Raw genomic sequence first — 21,865 nt, 5'->3', positions numbered from 1 at the left:
CTGGTGGTCCTTTCCCACCAATCATTTGGTAAATTGGAAAATTGGGAAGACATACCATTTTTTATCTCTGTCTTAGATATTTAGAATTTTCTCATTCTGTGTGTTTACAATGACTATAAGAACTCCTTATAGCCTCTTGAGAATCTTGAAAGAGCGAATGAATCAAGTTATGATGAACTTAGGAACTTCAAAAAGACAGAAGAATTCCCCTTGGCCACCAGTCTGCTACTGACTGGTACCAGGGCTGGTAGCAACAATAACTGAATCCACTGAGGAGTCATATCTGAGAAGTGATTTCTTGTTGCCACAGCACTTGATACATTTCATTCTTCAAGTAGTTAGCCCAGCTGAGAAAGGGAACAATTTGGCCATGGACTATGCCAAACCTAGAAGTGAATTTGGTAGGGGTACTACAAAAAAAGATAAGAACTTCCAAGACAAAAGGTATCCCCCTAAGACAAAAATGTTTCCTCCATAGGTACTTTACTATGCTTTGTCTTCACATTTGAGCCCACCTTCCCCAAGGATCCTGTATGTGTATAAAAGGGATAGAGTACCTACTGGGTTGGGGAGGGATATTTTATACTTTTGCCTTTGTTAAACCTTTTAAACAATACTTCCTTATAAAAGCTAACTATTATTAACTAGTTAACCGATATGGGATGAAAATATAGCAGATGGAGACTTGAAAGCAACAGTATCATTTGGATAGGTGGGTGGGCTATCCATAAGCATTTATTAAGCACCTCCAATGTATTGGAATACAAAGACAAAAATCAAATGATCCCTGACCTAAAGAGGTTCACCATCTATAAGCCATATGGCATAGTGGATACTATTGACCTGGACTTGGAAATCAAAAAATCTGACTTTGAATCCAGGCTCTGATGTTCTGATCTGTCTGTATGATCTGGCCTTGATTTCCTCACTAAAAATAAAGAAATTATGCTAATACCTAATTTAGAAAGTTTATAGTAAAGGCAAACACAAAAGTAAACTGTGAAGACTTATGTAAATATGACCAACTATATAGTAAGCTTACTTCAACTTCTTAGGTGCCCAGAATCATTCTGATGAAGAAGGGTTCTGATGAACATTTATTATTACAAATAATCTGTTAGCATCCTGCTAACTCAAAATGCATGGAAAAACTTATGGAAAACCAAAGGGATTATTTTAGCTGTGATGTTGAAATTTATATTAATCAACAAACATTTATTAAGTATCTACTCTGTGCCGTTTATATCTCCTCCACTGGGGGCTAAAATGAGCAAGTTCCTTCCTCAGGGAATGACAGCCTACTGATCAACTCAACAAACATAAAGAATTGGATTTGGTGGCAGTTCTAATCCTGCACCCACTGTTATCTAATCATGTGACCTCAGCTAAATGCAAATTAAGTTGGGGAGATAGCCTGGAACATAGAAAGTGCTTTAAATATTGTTAAATTGGATTGAATTAAGTAAATTGAACTAAACATATAATAATTACAAATTATGTTTTGTATAAAGCCTTATAAAGTATGCGAACAAAAATTGGAATAATGCATCAACCTAAGGCAGGTATCATCATCAAAAATGAAAAAGAAGTTTGATAGATGTTATCAAAGCATATGAAAGCAGGCTACTGATGTACAGAAATACTTGAAACAAACCAATATCATATCATCAAGTGACAGGTGAAGGCTAACAGACGAGTACCCAACATGTGCAAAAATGTAACAGCCCTTTTTGTAGTGGCAAAAAACGGGAAATTGAGTGGATGTCCATCAGCTGGGAATGACTCAATAAGTTGGGGTATATGGATGTAATGGGATGTAATTGTTCTATAAGAAATGATAATCAGGCTGGTTTTAGAAAAGGCTGGAAAGACACAATAACTAATAGTAAGTGATGTTAGCTTAGCCAAGATAAAATTATACATAGTAACAATTAAATTATATGTTTATCAACTATGAACAACTTGGCTCTTTTCAACAATGAGGTGATTCAAAGTAATTCTAATAGACTTGGGATCGAAAGTGCTATCCATATCCAGAGAGAAAACTATGGAGAGTGAATATGGATCAAAGCACAATATTTTCACCTTTTGATTGTTGTTGTTTGTTTGCTTGCTTTTTCTTCCTTTCTTGTGTTTTTTTCCCCTTTTGATCTAATATTTTTTGGAGTAACATGAAAAATTTAGAAGAATTGCATGGTTAGTCTATTTTGGATTGCTTGCTATCTTGAGGAGGGGAAGAAGAGAGAGAAAAACTTTAGAGTATAAGATTTTGCAAAGCTAAATGCTGAAAACTATCTTTGCATGTATTTTGAAAAATAAAATGCCATTTAAAAAACAACAACAAATAACTGTCCACCAATGAATTTGTTGAATCACAAAAAAAGTTTCTTTTAACAAGCCTATGAAAAAGCTTAAAATCTAAGAACTGATCCAAAATAATCTTCATGAATGATATGCACATGAACTCAATATGTAGCAAAGAAACTTTAAGAAATGGTTGAATCATAGAAATGTGTTCATAGAAATGGAGGTATATAAAATAACAATTTAGAATTTGGTTATCACCACAAAAAAAAAAAAAAGTTACAAATGGGTTGTTCTAAAGGAACCCTGACTTCCAATCAAGCAGATTATGCAAGGAAATGGTTGAAATTTAGCAACTCCTCATTGCAGATTTTAAAAGGACCAAATACCTAAGCAGGACATGATCCACTGGCTAGAATTATAAACCAGAAATTCACTCTCTTTCAGAAACCAGCAGATAACAAAACTCCACACTACAAATACTTTGAGTATCTTTGAGAATTAAACAAAAAAAAGTGTATCAGAATTAGAACTAGAATTAGAATCAAATAAAACTGTTGCCCAAAGCTGACAGAATATAACATTGATCTACAAAAATTTAAGAAAGTTTTTAATAGATGTTGCAGTATCAAATATTCATAATCTGCAATCTATGTGGAATTAAAAGCTTTCCAAACCAAAAGATCTGGTGAAAGAAATTAAAATTATGTGGGAACAAGATGAATTACATACTATTCCTGTTTTTTGTTGGCCATAAGAGTTGATCCAAAGATGCTTTCAGTCAGCCTGCAAAGATGAATTTACATCCAAATACTTCTATTCAGTGACAAAAAGCAGTTAGTATGCTCAACTGTGCAATACTCCACAGAACATTAAATATAAAAAAGCAATAATAAGATATCTACTTTTTCCAGGACTGTTTTTAGCTGAACTCAACTGAAAAAAAAAATGAGAAAAATGAGAGGAATATTAATATTAGCTTCACTATCCCAAGTTATCTTTTAAAAAATGAACACTTCTTTCTCAAAAATAAAGAAAAGCACTGATAGGTTGGAAAGTTACAAAAATATTTCCCAAATAAACTTCCCAAAAACATCACTTCCCAAAGAAACAGTAAAAGCCAACAACAGACATTTGCAACTAGACTTACTGAATGTAACTGGACTACCTCCAAATGGAGTCTAGGAAACAGCTAAGATCAAAGAATGGAACCAAAAGGCCTTCCATGGGTGACATTCCCATGAATTCAATTAGTGACAAGAAGCACTGAACATTTATATGACTGCTTGAAGTGGATTTCAGAAGTGTTATCAGAAAAAGAGAGGTTTAGGGGAGCAATAATATATTAGGAAACTACAGAAAGCTCATTCTTAAAAAGTCCTCATATAATGATCAAGTAAACTTTGTAAGGAAGCAGTAGAAACTATACAGCATGTTACTAGAATTCACAAAAATTTAGCAACTGCCAAAAACCTAGAAAGATGTAATCAAATGGACGATATCATATGCAATGGATAAGCTTAATATTCTTCATTAAAAGACAACAAAACTGTATACTGCAGATTCAACCTCAGAAATAGTTAAGTCAACTAATAAACTGTACGGGAACAAAAGCATTATCACAAATAATTGCCAAAGATATAACATAACCCACAAAAAACTGACAATGTTTTTTAATAAATATTGCCATATCAAACTCTCATAACTTCCAAATTATATTGAATGAAAAGCTTGCCAAAATATAGAAACTGAACAGAAGAAATCAGAATATGCTAAGGATAGGAAGTACATATCATCTCTGTCATCCTGTCTGCTACTAGAACTATAGTTTCAGTGGGCTAACAGAGAATGATCCTTCATCCCAATTCTTTTATTTAATTAAAAAAAATTAATCAATTGCTTTATCCACCAGGACACCTATTTGCTGAATCCTAAACATAAAAGAATACAAGAATATCGACCTATCCCAAGATCATTTCTATCTGAGTTCATTCCAACATAAAGATAAGAATATAATGATAATAAATAATAATAACAACAGCTCACATTTATAGAATCATAGGTCAGCTCTAGAAAGGAACTTAGACATCATCAATCCAACCTTCTTGTTTTTTAAATAAAAAGAAATGTTTCTCTTCCCAAACAGGGAAAATGATTTGTTTAATATGATAAAGCAGAGATGGGACTAGCATCCTAGTCTCTAAACTCCCACTGAAACATCCTTCTCATAATATAAATAAGAAAAGAATTCCAGGAGGGGAAAAAATAAAGGTGATGATTACACATAAGGGGATAATGGAATAACCAGATTGTCTAGAATAGTGAATCAATGGTATTGAGTTGCATGGGGAAGGTGGGGCCAGGTGCTGGTGGATCTTCAAGCTAGGGAACACCAACTAAATTCTTGAATGTTTTTCCCAAGTTCGCATGTTCTCAAGTTCTTTGAGCACCAATAGTTGTCAAAAGGAAGCAGAAGAACCATTGATTAGTGTGGTCAAAGGTGGTGAAAAAAAAATTTTTAAGGTAGTTGAACATGGTATATGCCTGCTAATTGGAGAAACCAACCTATGAAGTTCCTTATCCTTCTTAGAGCTGTATCCATCTCATGTATATTGGACAGGACTTAAAAGCAGCCTTCAATCAATGTGAACACAGAAGGGGATCACACAGAGATAACAAACTATAAAGTGGATTCGGCATAAACTGAACTAGCTGCTTCATCTACTTTAAGGAGATGTTTCTTCCTCCCTCCCCCCTTTTTAAAACCTTTATATCTTACCACAACTAAAATGTGAACAGAATCTTTGGTTACATTATTGTAAAATTTAATGTCACCCAGAAATCTTGATGAATTAATCAGCTTCTCCAGGAAAGGTCCCTAGAACTCCATACAGTAGAGGATATATATCAGGAGCTTGGACACAGCAAGGAACCGCCCAGTCATTTGTTGGCCAAATTTGGATGTAATCTGCTGGGACAGCCTGTCTGAACTTTGCATGTCAACTATTGTGTTTCTCAAGAAATGAAAGGAAGATGTGGAAGATGTGGAGGTCCTTACTTCCCTCCGTTATCTCAGCTAACCCCTTCCAGATCCACATATACTTGAAGCAAAAAAAGCCCAAAGCTTAGGACTCAAGCTGAGCTGGTATCATGGACTCTAGACACTACAATGTTAATACTCTCATAATGAGAAGCTCCCAAGCATTTTTTTAATAACTAATAAATAGCAGAACTAGGATTTCAATCCAGGTCCTTTGAATCCAAACCCAATATTGCTTTTAGTATATGCCAATAACAATCACCTAAAAAAATTAAATCCATAAAATTTTACATAATAAATATCTCAGAATGGGACAAGAATAAATAAGTAATTACTTTTAGGGAAATGTACAAGTTCTTTTAAAAAAAAATTTAACTATATCTGACCACATGGTTATACTGGAGGTTATATTCAGGAGATTTTTCCCTTTGAGATTGTTATAATCTTAGTGCCTGGAATACAGTAGATACTTAATAAATGTTTATTGATTCACAATGAAAAAAAATTTACAGTGAAAAAGATAACTCCCAAAGTTTGGAAAGATCCAAAACTTAAAAGGCAGCAAGAAAACCATAGATATGAAATATGTGAATTAATCCCAAGAAACTCTTCTAAAAGTATTTACATAATCATAGATTGTTAGAACTGAAAGATATCTGAAATATAATATATCTGAAAGATAATATAATCCAACCACTTCATTTTAACAGACTATGATTCAAATCCCATCTAGCCATTCACCTGTGTCATTTTAAAGCACTCCCACAGAAAATAATATATTCCTATCCCCCTCTCCCTACATCAGTTATCAGAAGAGTCAATCCAGCTTTGGAAGAGTGAAAAAGTAAGACCAGAATTAATGTCTTGTGGACAAAGAAACAAAACCTATAAGCCCACTGTATCTATCCAGAGCCCCAGAACACACTCTGCTTCACATCCCATCCTGCCTTCCACCCCAGCAATCTTGCCATCTGTCTACAGTCTTCATGATTCCACTGACCAAAACTCCTTTCCCTGGCCTCAGCTCCTATGCAAGTGTAGTCTACCTCCATTAGAATGGAAGCTCCTTCTATAGTCTATGAATATAATAGCATATGGTTACACTGTAAGAAATTAAGAAAGGGACAGATTAAGTGAAATCTATATATGAGCAGAACAATTTTCTGAAGGATTTCAGAATTTGATCTAATAGCTATCAATTATTATGTGCCAGGTACTGTGCTAAGGGCTTTACAATTATTATCTCATTTGAAGTAGATACAATTATCCTAATTTTACAGATGAGGAAAGTGAGGAAAGGAGAGGTTGCATCTGAGTGACTTGCCCAAGGTCACAAAGCTAAAAAAATCTATAATGCTCAACCAGAGGACCAGTGTCAACACATCCTGACAGAAGAGATATACCTGAGGTACAAAATGAGATGCATGTTATTAGACAGATGAACTGCTTTTGTTTAATCATATTTACTTGTTACAAAGAAGCTATTAAAGAGAAAATTGGGACGGGGCAACAGTGGAGTGATAATCATACCCAAAAGATGAAAAAAATCGCCATTAAAGCACTTTTTTTTTAAATTTAAGAAATTTCAGAGGGAGACATGGACAAATAAAGAACTTTGAAACTAATGTGATAAATTTATACTTAACAAAAACCCTAACTGCAAAAAACAGATTCATGGTTGCATATACAAACTTTTTTTGTTCTTTCATATGCAAACATTCATATTTGTTGCTGTTTGTCAAGTTCAGAATAACAAAAAAACAAAAATCATTTTTAAAAAAGAATTGAGGGCAGAGACTTTATTTGTATCCCATAGCACGATGTCCAGCACATAGTGGTCATTTAATAAATGCTTTTTCATTCATTAATTTTTTCATGAGGAAACTGAGACCAAATAGGAAAAGTGGCTTAGTCAAAATCAATTAACTAATAAAGATTCAGTAAATGCCTATTAGCACAGTGGGGAAATAAAGAATGGCAGAAATCAGTCCCTACCCTCAAGGAACTCACATGAATACCATTATAAGCTATATATGGATTAAATTGGACATAGAAATCCCAGAGGTAGTGAAGAAAAGATGAGATGAAGTGAAGATTCAGCCTACTTCTGAGTGTGGTTGAGTAGAAAAAGCATTGAAATTTGGGGGCAGCTCCGTGCAAAGGATCAGCCCGAGTTTAAATTTGGTATCACTAGCTGTGTGACCCCAAGTTAGTAATATACTTAACCCCAATTGGCTTAAAAAAAAAAAGGCACTGGGTTTCAAATCAGAGGACCTGGCTTCAAAAGCAGTCTCTGCTATTTGTTATCTATATAATCTTAGCCAAGTCACTCCCTTTTCTTTTACACATAAGAAAAGAAGCATTTGTCCATCTAGATCAGAGGTTCTTAACCTTTTTTGAATCATGGACCCTTTTGGCTATGTGGTGGAGCCTATGAACTCCTTCATAAAATAACATTTTAAAAAAGCATAAAATAGAATATATGTGGTAGAATTTCAAAGACAATGAAATAAAAATGTGTCTTTTCCCATTGAAGTTCACAGACACCTGCCCTCAAAATCTTCTCATGGACCCTTTGATGGATAAATCTCAGGTTAAGAAGCCCTCTAAGGTCACAGGACCAAAACCTTGGAGCTGGAAGAGACTTTCTAACCAGATCCCTTCTAATTCCTTATACAGATGAGAAAACTAAGGCCCAAGGAAATGAAGTGACAAAGTAGAACCAACCCAGATTTTCGGATTCCAGAACCTGCCTTTTTATCAGTACACCAGGCTTCTCATGGTAACAACTGCGGCACTTCTGTCTGGGTAGACAAGACCCATCCCTCCTACTCCACCCCCAAACAACCTGTCCCCCAGATGTCTCAAAAATGATGTAGTGTATAGAGTGCTGGGCTTGGAATCTGGGAGACTTGGATTCAAATTCTGCCTTAGACACTAGCTTCATAACCTTGGCAAATCACAAATTCTCTTCTGAAGGGGCTAGATTGGACTCCAAGATTATTTCCATCCTGAAACCTACAATCCTATGAAATCCTATAGTGTATAGTACCCACTGCTGGGTGTAGCAGAGATGTTCTCAGCAACAGAGATGCACAGAACTTCGATAGGTCGCTTACTCGCATCCTAAAGCCCAAGTCAGCAGATGAACACAGACCCAAGTAGTTCAGCAAGGCAAAATAGGAAATGGCAAGTGAGGTAATCAAAACCACTTGCACACTTAGCAGAGGAGCTGAGGGGAGGCAGCAACCTCTCCTCCCAGCCCAGCCCAGCCCAGCCCAGCCCAGCCCCAGACCTGCCCTGCCCTGCCCTGCCTCACCCTGCTCAGCCCGGCCTCACCCAGCTCTGCCCTGCTCAGGTCACCTAAACTATTCTACCAAACCCCTCAGAGATCTTATAGCATCCTAAATATGCAAAGAGAAGATGGTCCCAGCGGTGTAAGTTGAATTTGCCTTGACTCAGGGAGACAAAGACCAACTCAGGACAGAGACCTGGACCCAGAGGAAATAAACAAAATGCAAATAGAAAGTTTAACCAAAGCAATTACCTAGCACTGGCCCTCTGGGGGTTGCAATAATGTTTGACTATGAGCTAAAATGACAGGTTGGGAAGGCTTAGCCTGGTAATTCCCCTTTCTAAAGCATATTAATGATGGCAAAGTACTTTATCCGAAACAATCCAGTGAGATAGTACAAATATTATCATCTTACACTTTACAAATAGAGGAAACTCAAACAAGTCATTAATGTTGGAGCCAGGCTACTCCAAGATGACCATCCTTTCCACTAGCCACATTGCCAGCCACTTTTCCGAACCTCACTTCTTCCTGAAACACCTATAAGGATTCTTCCCTCCCCCAACATTTCCCCTATCTCCAGAATTCATACTGGCAAGCCTGGGCTTATAGTTTGGGGGCATCAGCCCATTGTGGCGACATGACAGGCATTTGTAAGCTTACTTCCTTTTACACATACTCAAAGGGAAGAAGGAAAAGAATAAGAAACATGCTAACAAGAGGGAAAAAGAAAGGTTTACAGAATCCTTCAAAGAATTAACATTTAAACAGCTGAAAGTTTCCAAGCCAAGAGGAAAATGTTAACATAGGAGGTAGTTTGCTGAGGAGATAAGGATAACCATCTCTAGATGAGGTGAAAATAACCATCCTAGCTAAATTCAGAACTAATAGTTCCTTGAACACAAATTTTCATGAGTACTTGTACCTATTCTGGGTAGTCTCACAAAAAAAGTCACAAGAGCCAAAGAGATATAACATAATGGGTCTAGATTTCCTTTGTGAGGCAAATCTTAATCAGGTCTGGCTACCAGGGAATAGTACTCGGGAAAAGTACAAAAAGCTAAATCACTAGGGAAAAGCCCACATACTCAGCTCTGAAGGGAATCTATCTGTATAGATGATTAATATCTGATGATGGTAGTAATACAACTTTAATGCATCCTAAAAGGAAATTCCTCTCATCGAGTCTTCTGTTTTTCTCCCGGTGTGGAATTGATTATAAACAAAGAAAAAGGAAGAAGGTGAAGGAGGTGAAGGAGGTGGCCTATCCTGGTGAGAACAGAGCTCTAGGATAGTTATAGATGACCTATTTTAACAAGAACATTGACAAATTTAAGCACATAAAGTATCCAGAAGGTTGAGAGAACCCAAAACATGCTATATGAGGCTCCATTGAAGTATCTGAGGATATTTAGCATGTAGAAGATCAAGGAAGGACATGATTAACATATTTGAAGGACTATCACATAAAAAGAGGGTCAAATTTGTTCTCCTTGGCCTCAAAGGGTAGAACTAGACCAAAGTGGGGGAGAATTAGAGACACAAAAATCATACTTAGTTTAAGGAAAATTTCCCTGTGGTAAGGACTGTCCAAGAATGAAATAAGCTGCCTCAGGAAGTAAAGAATTACATATCAGTGTAGATCTTGATTATCTTTCAAGGATGCCCCTCAGGTAGAGGCTGGACTAGGTGATCTAAAATCCCTTCCTGAAAGTCCCAATTTTGGAGATGAAAGAGGGGATTTGCCAAGTGCATATTTTAACAGAAGTCACAATGCTCTAGAATCATAGGGAGCATACACAACCAATTGTGAGAAGCCTTAGAAATAAGATGGTCATTGTTTCAGAAGAAATGAAGGCCTAAAGAAGGATGGGGAGATGATTTGCCCAATCACACAGCTATCAGAAGCAGTGTTAAGATTTCAATTTGGATCTTTTGACTTCAAACACAAGGTTCTTTCTACTTCTTTTCACAGTTGCTTCCCTTCCTCTCTTTCTTAAGTTGTATCCCATGCAAATCTGCAGTTTTAGTTCCATGTTGGAAAGGAGAGAGGAACAAGATCATAGGGACATTCTGTACTCAAAGTCTTCAAGAAGTATAGGAAGGAAGTATAACTTCATAAAGTCTTGGAGAAGGGGAGGGAGAATGTACTGAGAATGGTTAGTCAGCAGAGGGATGCACCAACCTGATCTAATTTTCCTCATCTATAAAATGGGGATAACAGCATTTATCTCACAGGGTTGCTGTGCAAAGCTTAAAGCGTTGTGTGTGTGTGTATATATATATATATATATATTCCTTATTATTCACTAGGTATTCCTTATTATTCACTAGATATATGATCTGAGGCTTGGAACCACTATCCCTAACGGGTCCCAGTCCCTGAGATTGGACAATAAATGTTTCTCTTGTTTCCCAGGACATGTCCAAACATTTTGCTTTTACTGTAGGATGCTGTTCTGAAAGAATCGTGGTCGTGAAGTCCATCTTTAGCATTGGAAGAGATTTTAAAAATATGTGTTGGGGAGTGGAAAGGAAAGGGAATTGAGGAGAAAGAAAAGGAAAGAGGAGGACAGCTGCTGGCCTGAGGAAAGAGAGGTGCTGTCCATTCTATTCCGGGGCTGTCCCGGAGACAAGGTGCAAAGATGCGCTCCAGCAGGGCCCCGAGAGCAGCTGCGGAAACGTCATACTTAGGCATCAGAGCCCAAGTGGGGATGGGGGTGGGGCAGGGACAGGTAGTAGATTAAGGAAGGATTTGACAGAATAAAAGCAGTTGAACTGTTCCAGACAGCTGGGGATGGGTTGAGGTAGGGGGAGGTGAACTTTCATTTAACAAACATTAAACTGCTGCTACGGGAGGACACTATATTAGGCGTTGAGGTTGGGAAGGGTACAAAGTTTAGGTAGGAAACGTCGCAACCTTCTCTCGAGTTTCATAGAACCAGCAGTAAGGAAGCCACCCCCTTCGCTCAGTTCTGCTCCGAGTTAGCACCCAAGCCCATCCCCAAGACTCCGTGGGGTCCACGAGAATGAGCAGCGTCTCCCAATTCGGAAGCCCTGGGATTGCTGAGTTGAACAGGGATAAAAAGAGGAGGGAGAGGAGGTCTCGCAAAGGGAGGACAGGCAAACCCCCCTACTGAGCGTAGGTCTGGGTCCAAGCAAGCCCATGATCTTCCCACTCCTCTCCCCCCAAGCCATTCTAACCCCCATCCCTAGAACTATATTGGCCCAACGTTTCGCGGTTGCAAACGTGAGAAAAGACAGAGCAGCCATGCCCCCACTTCCAACTCTCCGGCCGCCCAAAGCTGCGCTCGGATTTGGGGGGAAAGGGAGGAGGGGTAGAGAGGCAGGGCACTTGTTGCAAACAGTCTCAGATTGCTGTGGGACGCCCAGACCCGCGCGAGTGGGAAGCGGTGACGACCCCTGAACAAGCACTCCCGATGCCAATTCCAAGCAAGCCAGCCTCTCCCGTGCCCCAGGCTCGGCGCCCCTAGCCCTGGCCTGCGCTCTGCGCTCAGTCTCCCGGAGCCTCTCCGAGTCCCCCAATTCCCACCTAAGAGCCTCAACTTACCCCGCTGCGCAGGGGGCCCGGGGATCTTCGGCAACTTCACATCGGGGTTTGCCAGTTGGCTTCTCTCCCCTCCCACTGTCCAAATCTCTGTCTCCCGGTCAATTTCTCTCGGTCCCTAGAACTGTCAGCCTCTCTATCTCTATCTGTAGCTCTGTCTCTCCTCCTCCTCCTCCTTCCCCCTCCCTCTCCCCCTCCCCCTCTCTGGTCTCTCGGCCCTTTTTTCCGGGTTAATTACGCTTAGCACTAAAGCAAAACGCAACCCCCGGATGTGAGTACAATGCTCGGAGGCCGGCCCCCAAGGGGAGTGGGGGGGAGGGGAGAAGAGGGAGGGGAAGGAGCGGGAGAGGTGCTACGGCCAAGAGGGGCGAGGAGCCGGGTGGGGGTGGAGGGGAGCGGGTCCGGGTGGGGGAGGGAGGGAGAACGGAGAGAGAAGGTGGAAGGCGAGAGGCGGGGCCCCGGGGCCTGACAGGTCTTGGAGGGACAACCTCTCCCAGGTGGGAGCTGTAGATCCGAGCTTCCCCTCCTGTCTATGTTGCGAAGAGAAAGATATTCCCTAGCTAGACCCTTTTGTCGCTCCCACTCCCTGGTTTGCACCCCAGCGCTCATTGAGATCTGGACAGATAAAGAGGTACTAAGCAGGGAAGGAGTTGGTGCACGTCTTGTGAGAATCAAAAAAGAGCTGGAAATTAATCCAACCTCCTCGTTTTTTACAAAGGAGGAAACTGAGACCCAGAAGATAGGAAATGACTTGCCCAAAGTCACATAGTTTTGCAAGGACTCCCTTTTATTTCCTGTTTTTTTTTTTTCTTTTCTTTTTCTTCCCAATGTCTCTGGGGAGATTTGACACTGGCTGCAAAGGGCTTGAGAAGACTGGTTTTTATCTTTGTCTCTGCCTCTTACCACACGTAGTAAATCATTTTCCTAGTACTCAGTAGGTCACGTCGGTATAACCTATAATAATAAAGGGGTCTCGGTTTCATTCTTTGTAAAATGAGGAGGGGGTGGAGGTGGACTAATTTGCCTCTGAGATCCTCTCCAACTTTAACATTTGTGGATCCGCTGGACTTCAGTTTTCAGAAAGGAGTTAGATTCGGGACTTCTTAAACTTTTTCCATTAGAGACCCCTTTTTGATCCAAAGATTTTTACAAGACTCCGGTATATAGGTATATAAAATAGGTATACAAATCAAACATTTGCTGATGATAAATTATAATCTCACGTCCCCGACATTCAGGAGTCTCGACCCACAGATTAATAAATTTTGGTTTGGATGACTATTAAGGTCCTAACTCTAAACCTGTGATATGTTTCTGTAATATAAATTTTCCTGGAGTTAAAGAATTAGGTTTAGGATTAGAAAGAGAGCAGGGACCATGGATGGATAGATAGAACATTTATTAAGCCCTTACTGTGTGCCTAGCCCTCTATGATTAACCTGCCCTGTAACAATGGGCATATCACATCTGTCTATGTCCCATTTTCTTCCTCTGTAAAATAAAAAAAAATAATACTTATGCTGCCCATTTTACAGGGTTTTTGTCATGAAATGATTTTGTAAACCTTTATTATTGTTGGTTGTGCCCAAGTCACAACTAGGTAATAGGGAAGTTTATAGGCCTAAGAGAGAAGTCACCTTTCTTGCCTTCAAGGAACAAATGAACGTATGCAGTAAAAGGGGGATTATAGAGCTGGAAAGAACCTTAGAAATCATCTAGTCTACCTCCCTCATTTGACAGATAAGGAAATTGAGATCCAGAGATGATTAATCCAAAGTCACACAAATAATAACTAGCTGAGCCACAATTTGAGCATAGGTTCCGTGAGTTCAAATTCAGGGCTTGTCCTCATGTTATCACTCAAACCATCATATGTAACTGACAAAGGAAAATATACATTCAAAAATATATATTAACAAATGTTCACAAATCATCCATTACTAAGGAAGAGTATGTCCTATCTGTTTATACCAGTGTAAATATGACAGTGTAGTGAGTGTTGGACTCAGTTAATAATAGTCAATAAACATTAATTAAATACTTAACTATATTCCAGGCACTGTGCTAAGCACTGGGGAGTTGAAAAAAGGCAAAAGACAGTTCTATCAGTCAAGGAGCTTTAGGTCTAATGGGAAGTCTTCAAGGAGGAAGTGGAATTTTAGAAAAATGTCAAATTATAATAACTCATTTATGGAGTGTTTTTACAGTTTGGAGAACACTTCCCTCACAACCACCTTGTGAGGCATATAGTCTAAATATTATTTCCCCATTTTACATATCAGGCAACTCGGGTGCAGAGAGAGGAAGTCTAAAGTCAGTCACATGGTTAGTGAACATCAGAATCAGCTGGGACCTGTGTATAACCTCTGCTCTTTCCATTGCACGTCTAAACAAAAAGCACATGTTTTATTTGCAAAGAATAGTAATAATAGCTCACATTTCTATTGGCTTCTAATGTTTCTGAAGCCCTTTTATCACAACAAGTTGGTACAAGCAAATAGCAAAAGTATTTTTTTCATCCCTGTTTCTTGTAGTAGAGGGAACTGAGACTTAATATCCTTGCCCAGGACGTCACAAATTGGAATTAAGCCTGGAACTCAGATCTCTCCAGATTCTGAGTCTAGGGTCCCTTGAACTACACAACACTACAAATAAACAGAGTACAATGATCATAAGGGAAATAGAGGAGAATCTAAATCCCTAAATAAATACACCAAAGAAAGAGATACAAAGATTCTATGGAAGGAAATCAGAACTCCTAATGAAGAAGGGCTGGTATCAAAGAAATAGAATTATATAGGGTGTCCTGAAAGTCTTAATATTTATAGTCCTGACCATGTCACTGGCTCCCTGTTATCTCTGGGGTAAAATAAAAAATTCTCTCAGCCTGACATTTAAAATCTTCCACACACTCGCTCTCACCCACTTTTTTTTTTATCTTATTCATTTTACTCCCCACCACCACTCAGCATTACCGTCAAACTGACCTATGAGCCATTCCTCAAACATGACATTTCATCTCCTATCTCAGCACCTTTGCATAGGTAGTTCTAGAGACAGATAAGGAAATTGAGATCCAGAGATGATTAACCCAGAGGTCATACAAATAATAAATAGCAGAGCCAACATTTGAATTTAGGTCCCATGAATCCAAATCCAAGGCTTGTCCCATTGTGGGGGACAGTTACCATCACATGTAACTGACAAAGGAAAATGCACAGAAAAATATACATTCAAAAAGGGACATTAACATAATTCATAAATCATCATTGCTAGGAAAGAGTAAATATGTCCTGTCTGCTTATACCAGTGTAAATGTGACAAGCGAGTGTGTGTTAGTCTCAATCAGTAAATCAAAAAACATTCCTTAAGCACCTACTATGTATCTTGAATGAACTCCTTTTTTCTATCTCTTCAAGTTGGACACAACTAAAATGATTGAACAAGTAAGAAAAAATAATCCCTGCTCTCAAGAGCTCATAGTCCATTGTGAGCAGAGGAGTCAGGGAGACAACACACATCTAACTCTTTACAAACTAGATATATAGGCTAAATTGGAGATAATCTCAGAGAGAAGGCATTACTAGAAGTAAGGGAGACCATGAAAGGCTTCTTGCAGAAGGTGGCCTTTTAACTTAATTTGAAGGAAGCCAGGAAATCCAGGAGGTGGAGAGGAAGAAGATGGTGTGCTTTGTAAAAGGAACAAAAAGGAGGTCAGTGTCACTGGATCATTATGTGGAGGGGATACGGTGTAAGGAGATTGAAAAGACCAAGTTATTAAAGGCTTAAAAAGTCAAAGAGAGGAATTATCAATTGGCATCTCATCCTGTGGCTAGCAGACTCCCATATGTTCTAATCCCTGTGATTCAGTTTTCTGCCTGAGCCAAAACCTCCTTCTCTGCATTACCTCCTTTGCCCTCCACTTCCACTGCACCTTCCCAATAACTGGTTCTACTGTTTAACTTTCCTTCATTCTAATTCTCTTCCTGTCACAATTCCTTTTTGAAATTATTATTTTAATCAAGAAAAACTTTATTTTTCCCACACTCTTTCCTTATTTCAAACTGTTGAGTTAGCATTATACCTGGGTAGATTAAGTGAAGGATTTGGTGATTAGGAAGTATTTGAATCCTGCTTTAGACATTTACAACCTGTGTAGGCTCTATACTAAAATTCCTTCTCTCCGTCTCTCTCTGTGTGTCTCTTTATCTGTCTCTCTATGTGTCTGTCTGTGTCTCTATCTCTCCCTTTCTCTCTCTCTTTCTTTCTCTTTTCCTTTTCTCTTTCTTTTTATTTCTGTTTTTCTCTCTCACTGTCTTTCTCCCCCTTTTTCCCTTTCTCTGCCTCTCTCTCTCTACTTATTCTATCTCTTTCTTTGCCCTTCCCTCCCTTCCTCCCTCCCTCTTTCTTTTTTCCTTCTCCTATCTCTCCCTCTCCTTTTTTCCCCTTCCCTCTCTCTGATCTTCTCTCTTTCTCTTCTTCCCTCCTTCACTCAGCAGAATCCATAGTTTCTATCATCTCTATGCAAATAGCTTTCAAGTCTTCATACTAAATCCTCATATCTCCAACCACCTGTGGGACATTCCCACCTAGATGTTTCATAAGAATCTCAAATGTGTTCAAAGCAAAACTTTTCTCTTTAATCCATTTACCTCTTAACTTCCCTATTGCTATAGAGCACACCACTTCTCTTTCAGTTTCCTGGGGGAATTGAGAAACCATCTTTAACTCTACTCTTGCTAATTCCTCCATATTCAATCAGTTTCTAAAGCTTGTTGATTCAACCTCTTCAACATCTCTTCCATCTGACCCCTTTTCTATCTTTACACGACAATGATCCCGGTACACACTTTCCTCACCTCTCCCCAAGCCTACTGTAATTACCTCCTAATTGGTTTCCAGTCTTGTCTCCTTTTCAATCTATCCTCCATACAACTGTCAACTTGATGTTCCTAAAGCATAGGTTTCACCTTGTCACTTCCCTGCTCAAGAAGGTTTCAATGTCCCCATTGCCTTTCGGATAAAGTCCAGATACTTATATCATTTAAAGTTTTTTGCCATATGGATCTAATATATCTTTACAAACTAATAACACATTATCAACTCTCCAGCCAAACTAGCCTATTTGCTTTTCGCTTGAACCAAACAGCCTATCCCTGTCCTTCATGTCTTTGCATAGGTTCTCCTCCATGTCAGAAATGCTTTTTCTCCTTATTTCCCATCCTCTTTGAGAGCCTTTCTTGGTTCCCCAAATAGTTATTGTCTCTTCCATCATCCTATATTTTTTTACTTTGATCTCCAATTTCTTCTTTCATACATATGTTTTGTATTTACTTTGTGAACATCTACCCCTTCTCCCACCAATCCATAGATTGTTAGTTAGCTCCTTGGGAACAAGGACTGTCTCACTTTTGTATTTGTATCTGGAACACCTAGAACTGTGCCTAAGACAAACATAATAAGTAATGTTTATTGATTGATTAATGTGATATTGGGCAAGTCACTTAACATCTCTGATCTTCAACTTCCTCATCTGTAAAATGGGGAAAAAAGAATAGTCCTTCCCTTTAACTCTTAGGTGGAATAATATAAAGTGTTTTGTAAACTTTAAAAATTTAAATAAATGTTATTATTATCATGAACATCATTATCACAGAAACTTGGCTAACTCCAGAAGACCTTACATTCTTAACCTCCTTTTCTCACCCTAGACATTATTCTCACACTCCCATTAAAGAAATGGAACAGAAAGAGGAGCAGGCAAATCTCTTGCTCCTCATTCACTGTCAATCTCAGAGCTTCCTTCTCCTGCCATCATTCAGTAGCATTTCCTCCACGAAGCTTCATATAACTGGCCAATACAACCTAGTTCTGATTCCTTCTACTGTCATCTTGCCTCCAGGTCACTCCTCTTTTTTCAGAGAGTTTAGTATTTGACTCATTGGGTTCCTCTCCACCTGAAACCATGCCTCATACTTGGAGACGTTAGTATACATATTGATGATCCCTCAACTACACTGGCCTTCCAGTTCAACCTCCTCAGTTTCCATGACCTCTATTTTCACCTCTACCTCAGCCACCCACTGGACTGGTCTTATCTTAAAATCTCACCACCACCCACAACTGTACTAGTTTCATAAATTTGAACCCTAAAATCCTCTCCCTTCTATCTCTTCTTCTAGACCTATTTTTCATCCCCTCCTTTTTTTTTTTTTTTTTTTACCTCCACCTTTTTCCTTCCCCCAATACAACATCTCAGCTCTAGCTATCTGAAAGCTGACTAATTCAGTTCTATTTTCTCATGTATTCTTGAATCCCTATTCTGGTTTTTTCTATCAACACCAGCCCAGATTCTGGTTACCCCTTCTCTGTTGCACATGACCACATAACCATACCATTTAGAGTCACTGTAGACTTTTGTTACTTAATCTCAACTGGGCTCTCACTTCAGTTCTTTCATTCTTCCCTCATTGATTCCAAACCTTGTCTTCTCAAATCCCTAACACTTTACCCTATTTCCTATTTCACTGTAAAAATAGAGGCCATCCTCTGTGGGGGTCCCACATCTTACCTCTTCTGCAGTCTTATATTTTTTGCATTTTCCTTTAGGTGAAGCATAATATTCCTCCAGATCATTCCCAATTCTCTCTCTCTCTTTGCTCTAGTCTCCAAGGAAGTGACTCTTCTGTTAATGAAGACTAACTCATTTGCTTGTGCCTTTAATCACATCATTTCCCATCTTTTCCAGAAGCTTGTTCCTTCAATTACTTCCTTTCTCTAATCTTCAATTTCTTCTTATCTACTGGTTCCTTCCCTTTTGCCCACAATCAAGCCCAAATCTCCCCCATTCTTAAAGAAAACTTTCAGTTCAGCCTGAAGCTATCATCCTTCAATTCTTCCCCTTTTATTGCAAATCTCCTAGAAGATGTCAAATACAATCATTGCTTTTACTTCTTATATACCTATATTTCAAATACTTGCTTTCTGACTTTCTATCCTACTGTTCAACTGAAACCTTTCTCTCCAGTGTTTCCAGTTGTTTAATGGAGAAACTGATGGGTGGTATGGTAATTAAGAGCACTGGGAGTGTAGTACCTAACCCAGATTAAGTGCTACATAAATGTTAGCCATCATTATTAATGCGCTTTAAAAAATGTGTTCATCATACTTTATCTCTCTGTATCTTTTAAGAGTCAATCACCCCCTCCTTTTGGATATACTCTCCTCCCTCAGCTTTCCTAACAATACTCTCTCCTAGTTCTTCTCCTACCTGTCTAACTACTCCTGGGCTAATTCAATTATCATTGCTATGTAAATCACTCCAGCCCAAATCTTCCCTGAGTTTCAATCTTCCACTTGGAGATCACATAAGCACTGCAAATTTAACATGTTCAATGCAGAATTTATTATTTTCTCTCTTAAGCCAATTTCTCCCTTACTCTCTATTTCTCCTAGGGTTGGGGATGGGGTAGGAAAAAGACATTAGCTTTGTTATAATAGAGCTAATGATCTCAGAGACAACCTAGACTCTTTCTTCAGTCTCACCCCTAAATCCAATAAGATGCCAAATCTTGTTCAATTCTACTTCCCCATCCTCACCACTTCTCACCTGGACTATTGAAAAAGTTTTCTAATTGATCTGCTTGTGTCTAGTTTCTCCTCTCTATAATTCATCCCCCTCATGGGCTGGCAAAATAACCTTCCCCATAGATCTGACTTTCCTAATTAAAAAATCTTCAGTGGTTTCCCATTATCTATACAACTACCCTGCAAAGGGAGGACCATGTCCACCCCCTTCCAGAGAAGTGTTATGATTGATAGTTGTAGTGTCATCTCAAAGGTTAAATGATAGCTAAAGTGAGGTGATAGGGGTAATCCAAACCTCACTAAAATAGCCAGTTTTGGGCCTAGTCTCTAACACAGCTATACTCACTCTCATTCTTCCTATTCTTATCCTTTTAGGGGCCACTTCTGAGCCAGATGATCCCCAGAACCCACTTCCTTTTTTCCTCTTTTATTTTTCTAAACATTTATTTATAGCTTTAAACATTTACTTTTATAATATTTTGATTTCCATTTTTCTTCCTCTCCTTTTCTCCCCTCTTCTTAAGATGGCAATCAATTTGATATAGGTTATAAGTATACAATTATATTTAAACATAGTTCTATATGTTAAGTTGGTTATGTTGTGAAAAAAAAGAATCAGAACAAAAAAGGAAAGCCACCAAAAAAAGGTAAATACTATATTTCAATCTTCATTCAGACTCCACAGTTCTTTCTCTGGATAGGAATAGCATATTCCAATAGGAGACTTTTGGAATTATCTTAGATCACTGTATTGCTGAGAAGAGCAAAGTCTATCAAAGTTGATTATCCACACAATGCTACTGTTACTGCATAATGTTCTCCTGCCAGGAACCCAATTCTGAACCTTGGGGGTTCCAAGAAACCAAAACCATTGAAAGAAATTCTAGTCTCACTCCTAGATCCCATGGTGATTGAAAGACATTGATGGGTGAGTAAAATCCCCATCTCCATCCCTTGTCATTTTGGATGGGTCAGGGTGAGTCAGACAGGATGAGTAGGGATGAATAGACTCTGATCAGAGTTTCAGATCTCATTCACTTTTATCCCCAATTCTACCTAGTCCTTTTTTCAAAGTTCTCTATTTCTGTTGAAGGCATCAAGAACTTTCTAGTCACCTCTTTTTTTCACAACTATTTCTGCCTTCTCACTTTCCCTTACCCTATATTGACAAATCTAATCAGCTGCCAAATTTTGCACCTCCAGATTTCTCATATCTGCCTGTCCTCTTTTCTCTACTCCCACAGCATCACCCTAATCTAGGCTTCCATCACCTTTACCTGGACGTTTGTCATAGCCTTCTATTATCATACTCACCTGCCTCAAGCCTCTTCCTTTTCCAGTCCTCCTTACAGCTGTCAAAGTGGTTTTCCTAAATTGTTGATCTGACTCTATCTCTTACCCACAGTCCACCCCACTCAAGAAACTCCATTGACTCGCAGTTGACTCCAGGATGAAGAATTCTTTCATTTCATCTCATCAATTTTATGTAGATTGTATAATATAATAATTATATTGTAATGTATATTTGTAATAATATTTAATGTAATAAATTATAATGTAATAATAGCTAGCATGTATGTATTACTTGCTTCTCGCTACAATCCTGGGAGGTGCTATTAGTATTTCCATTTTATAGATGAGGAAATTGAGGCAGACAAAGATTAAATAACTTGTCCAGGATCAAATAGGCCAAGTAACTATCCCAGGGTCACATAGCTAATAAGTATCTGAGTTTGGAATTGAATTCTGTTTTTCAGATTCCAGGTCTGGAGTTCTACCCATCTTAACACCCAGCTATATAATGTTCGTATAATAGTGCATGCATATAACTTGTATATAATAAGTTTATAACTTATAAATAAGTAAATATACATATAATGGAAGTGCATGTTCAATTTTTTAAATCGATTGGGTATGCAGTCAAAGAGGTTTAGAAATCACTAGTATATAAAATAAAATCCAAATTCCTTAACCTTACATTTAAGGCCATCCATGATCAAGCTCCTACCTATCTTTCCAGACTTAATTTGTACTACTCTCTTTCCCAAACTCCATGTTCTTGCCAAATGGC

General features: G+C 38.6%; 1 protein-coding gene across 1 annotated transcript in view; it reads right to left on the bottom strand.

Annotated features, from left to right (window-relative positions):
• PLEKHA2 (pleckstrin homology domain containing A2) overlaps nucleotides 1-12,400 on the bottom strand; it is a 119,340-nt gene extending 106,940 nt beyond the window's left edge. Inside the window, exon 1 of the mRNA XM_051975554.1 lies at nucleotides 12,211-12,400. The gene's annotated coding sequence lies outside the window, so the exon portion shown is untranslated. The remainder of the gene's footprint in view (nucleotides 1-12,210) is intronic.
• Between the last annotated feature and the right edge of the window lie 9,465 nt (nucleotides 12,401-21,865).

The sequence above is a fragment of the Antechinus flavipes genome, chromosome 2, assembly GCF_016432865.1.
Source record: "Antechinus flavipes isolate AdamAnt ecotype Samford, QLD, Australia chromosome 2, AdamAnt_v2, whole genome shotgun sequence".
NCBI lineage: Eukaryota > Metazoa > Chordata > Mammalia > Dasyuromorphia > Dasyuridae > Antechinus > Antechinus flavipes.
This window is presented reverse-complemented; position numbering and strand designations above follow the sequence as displayed.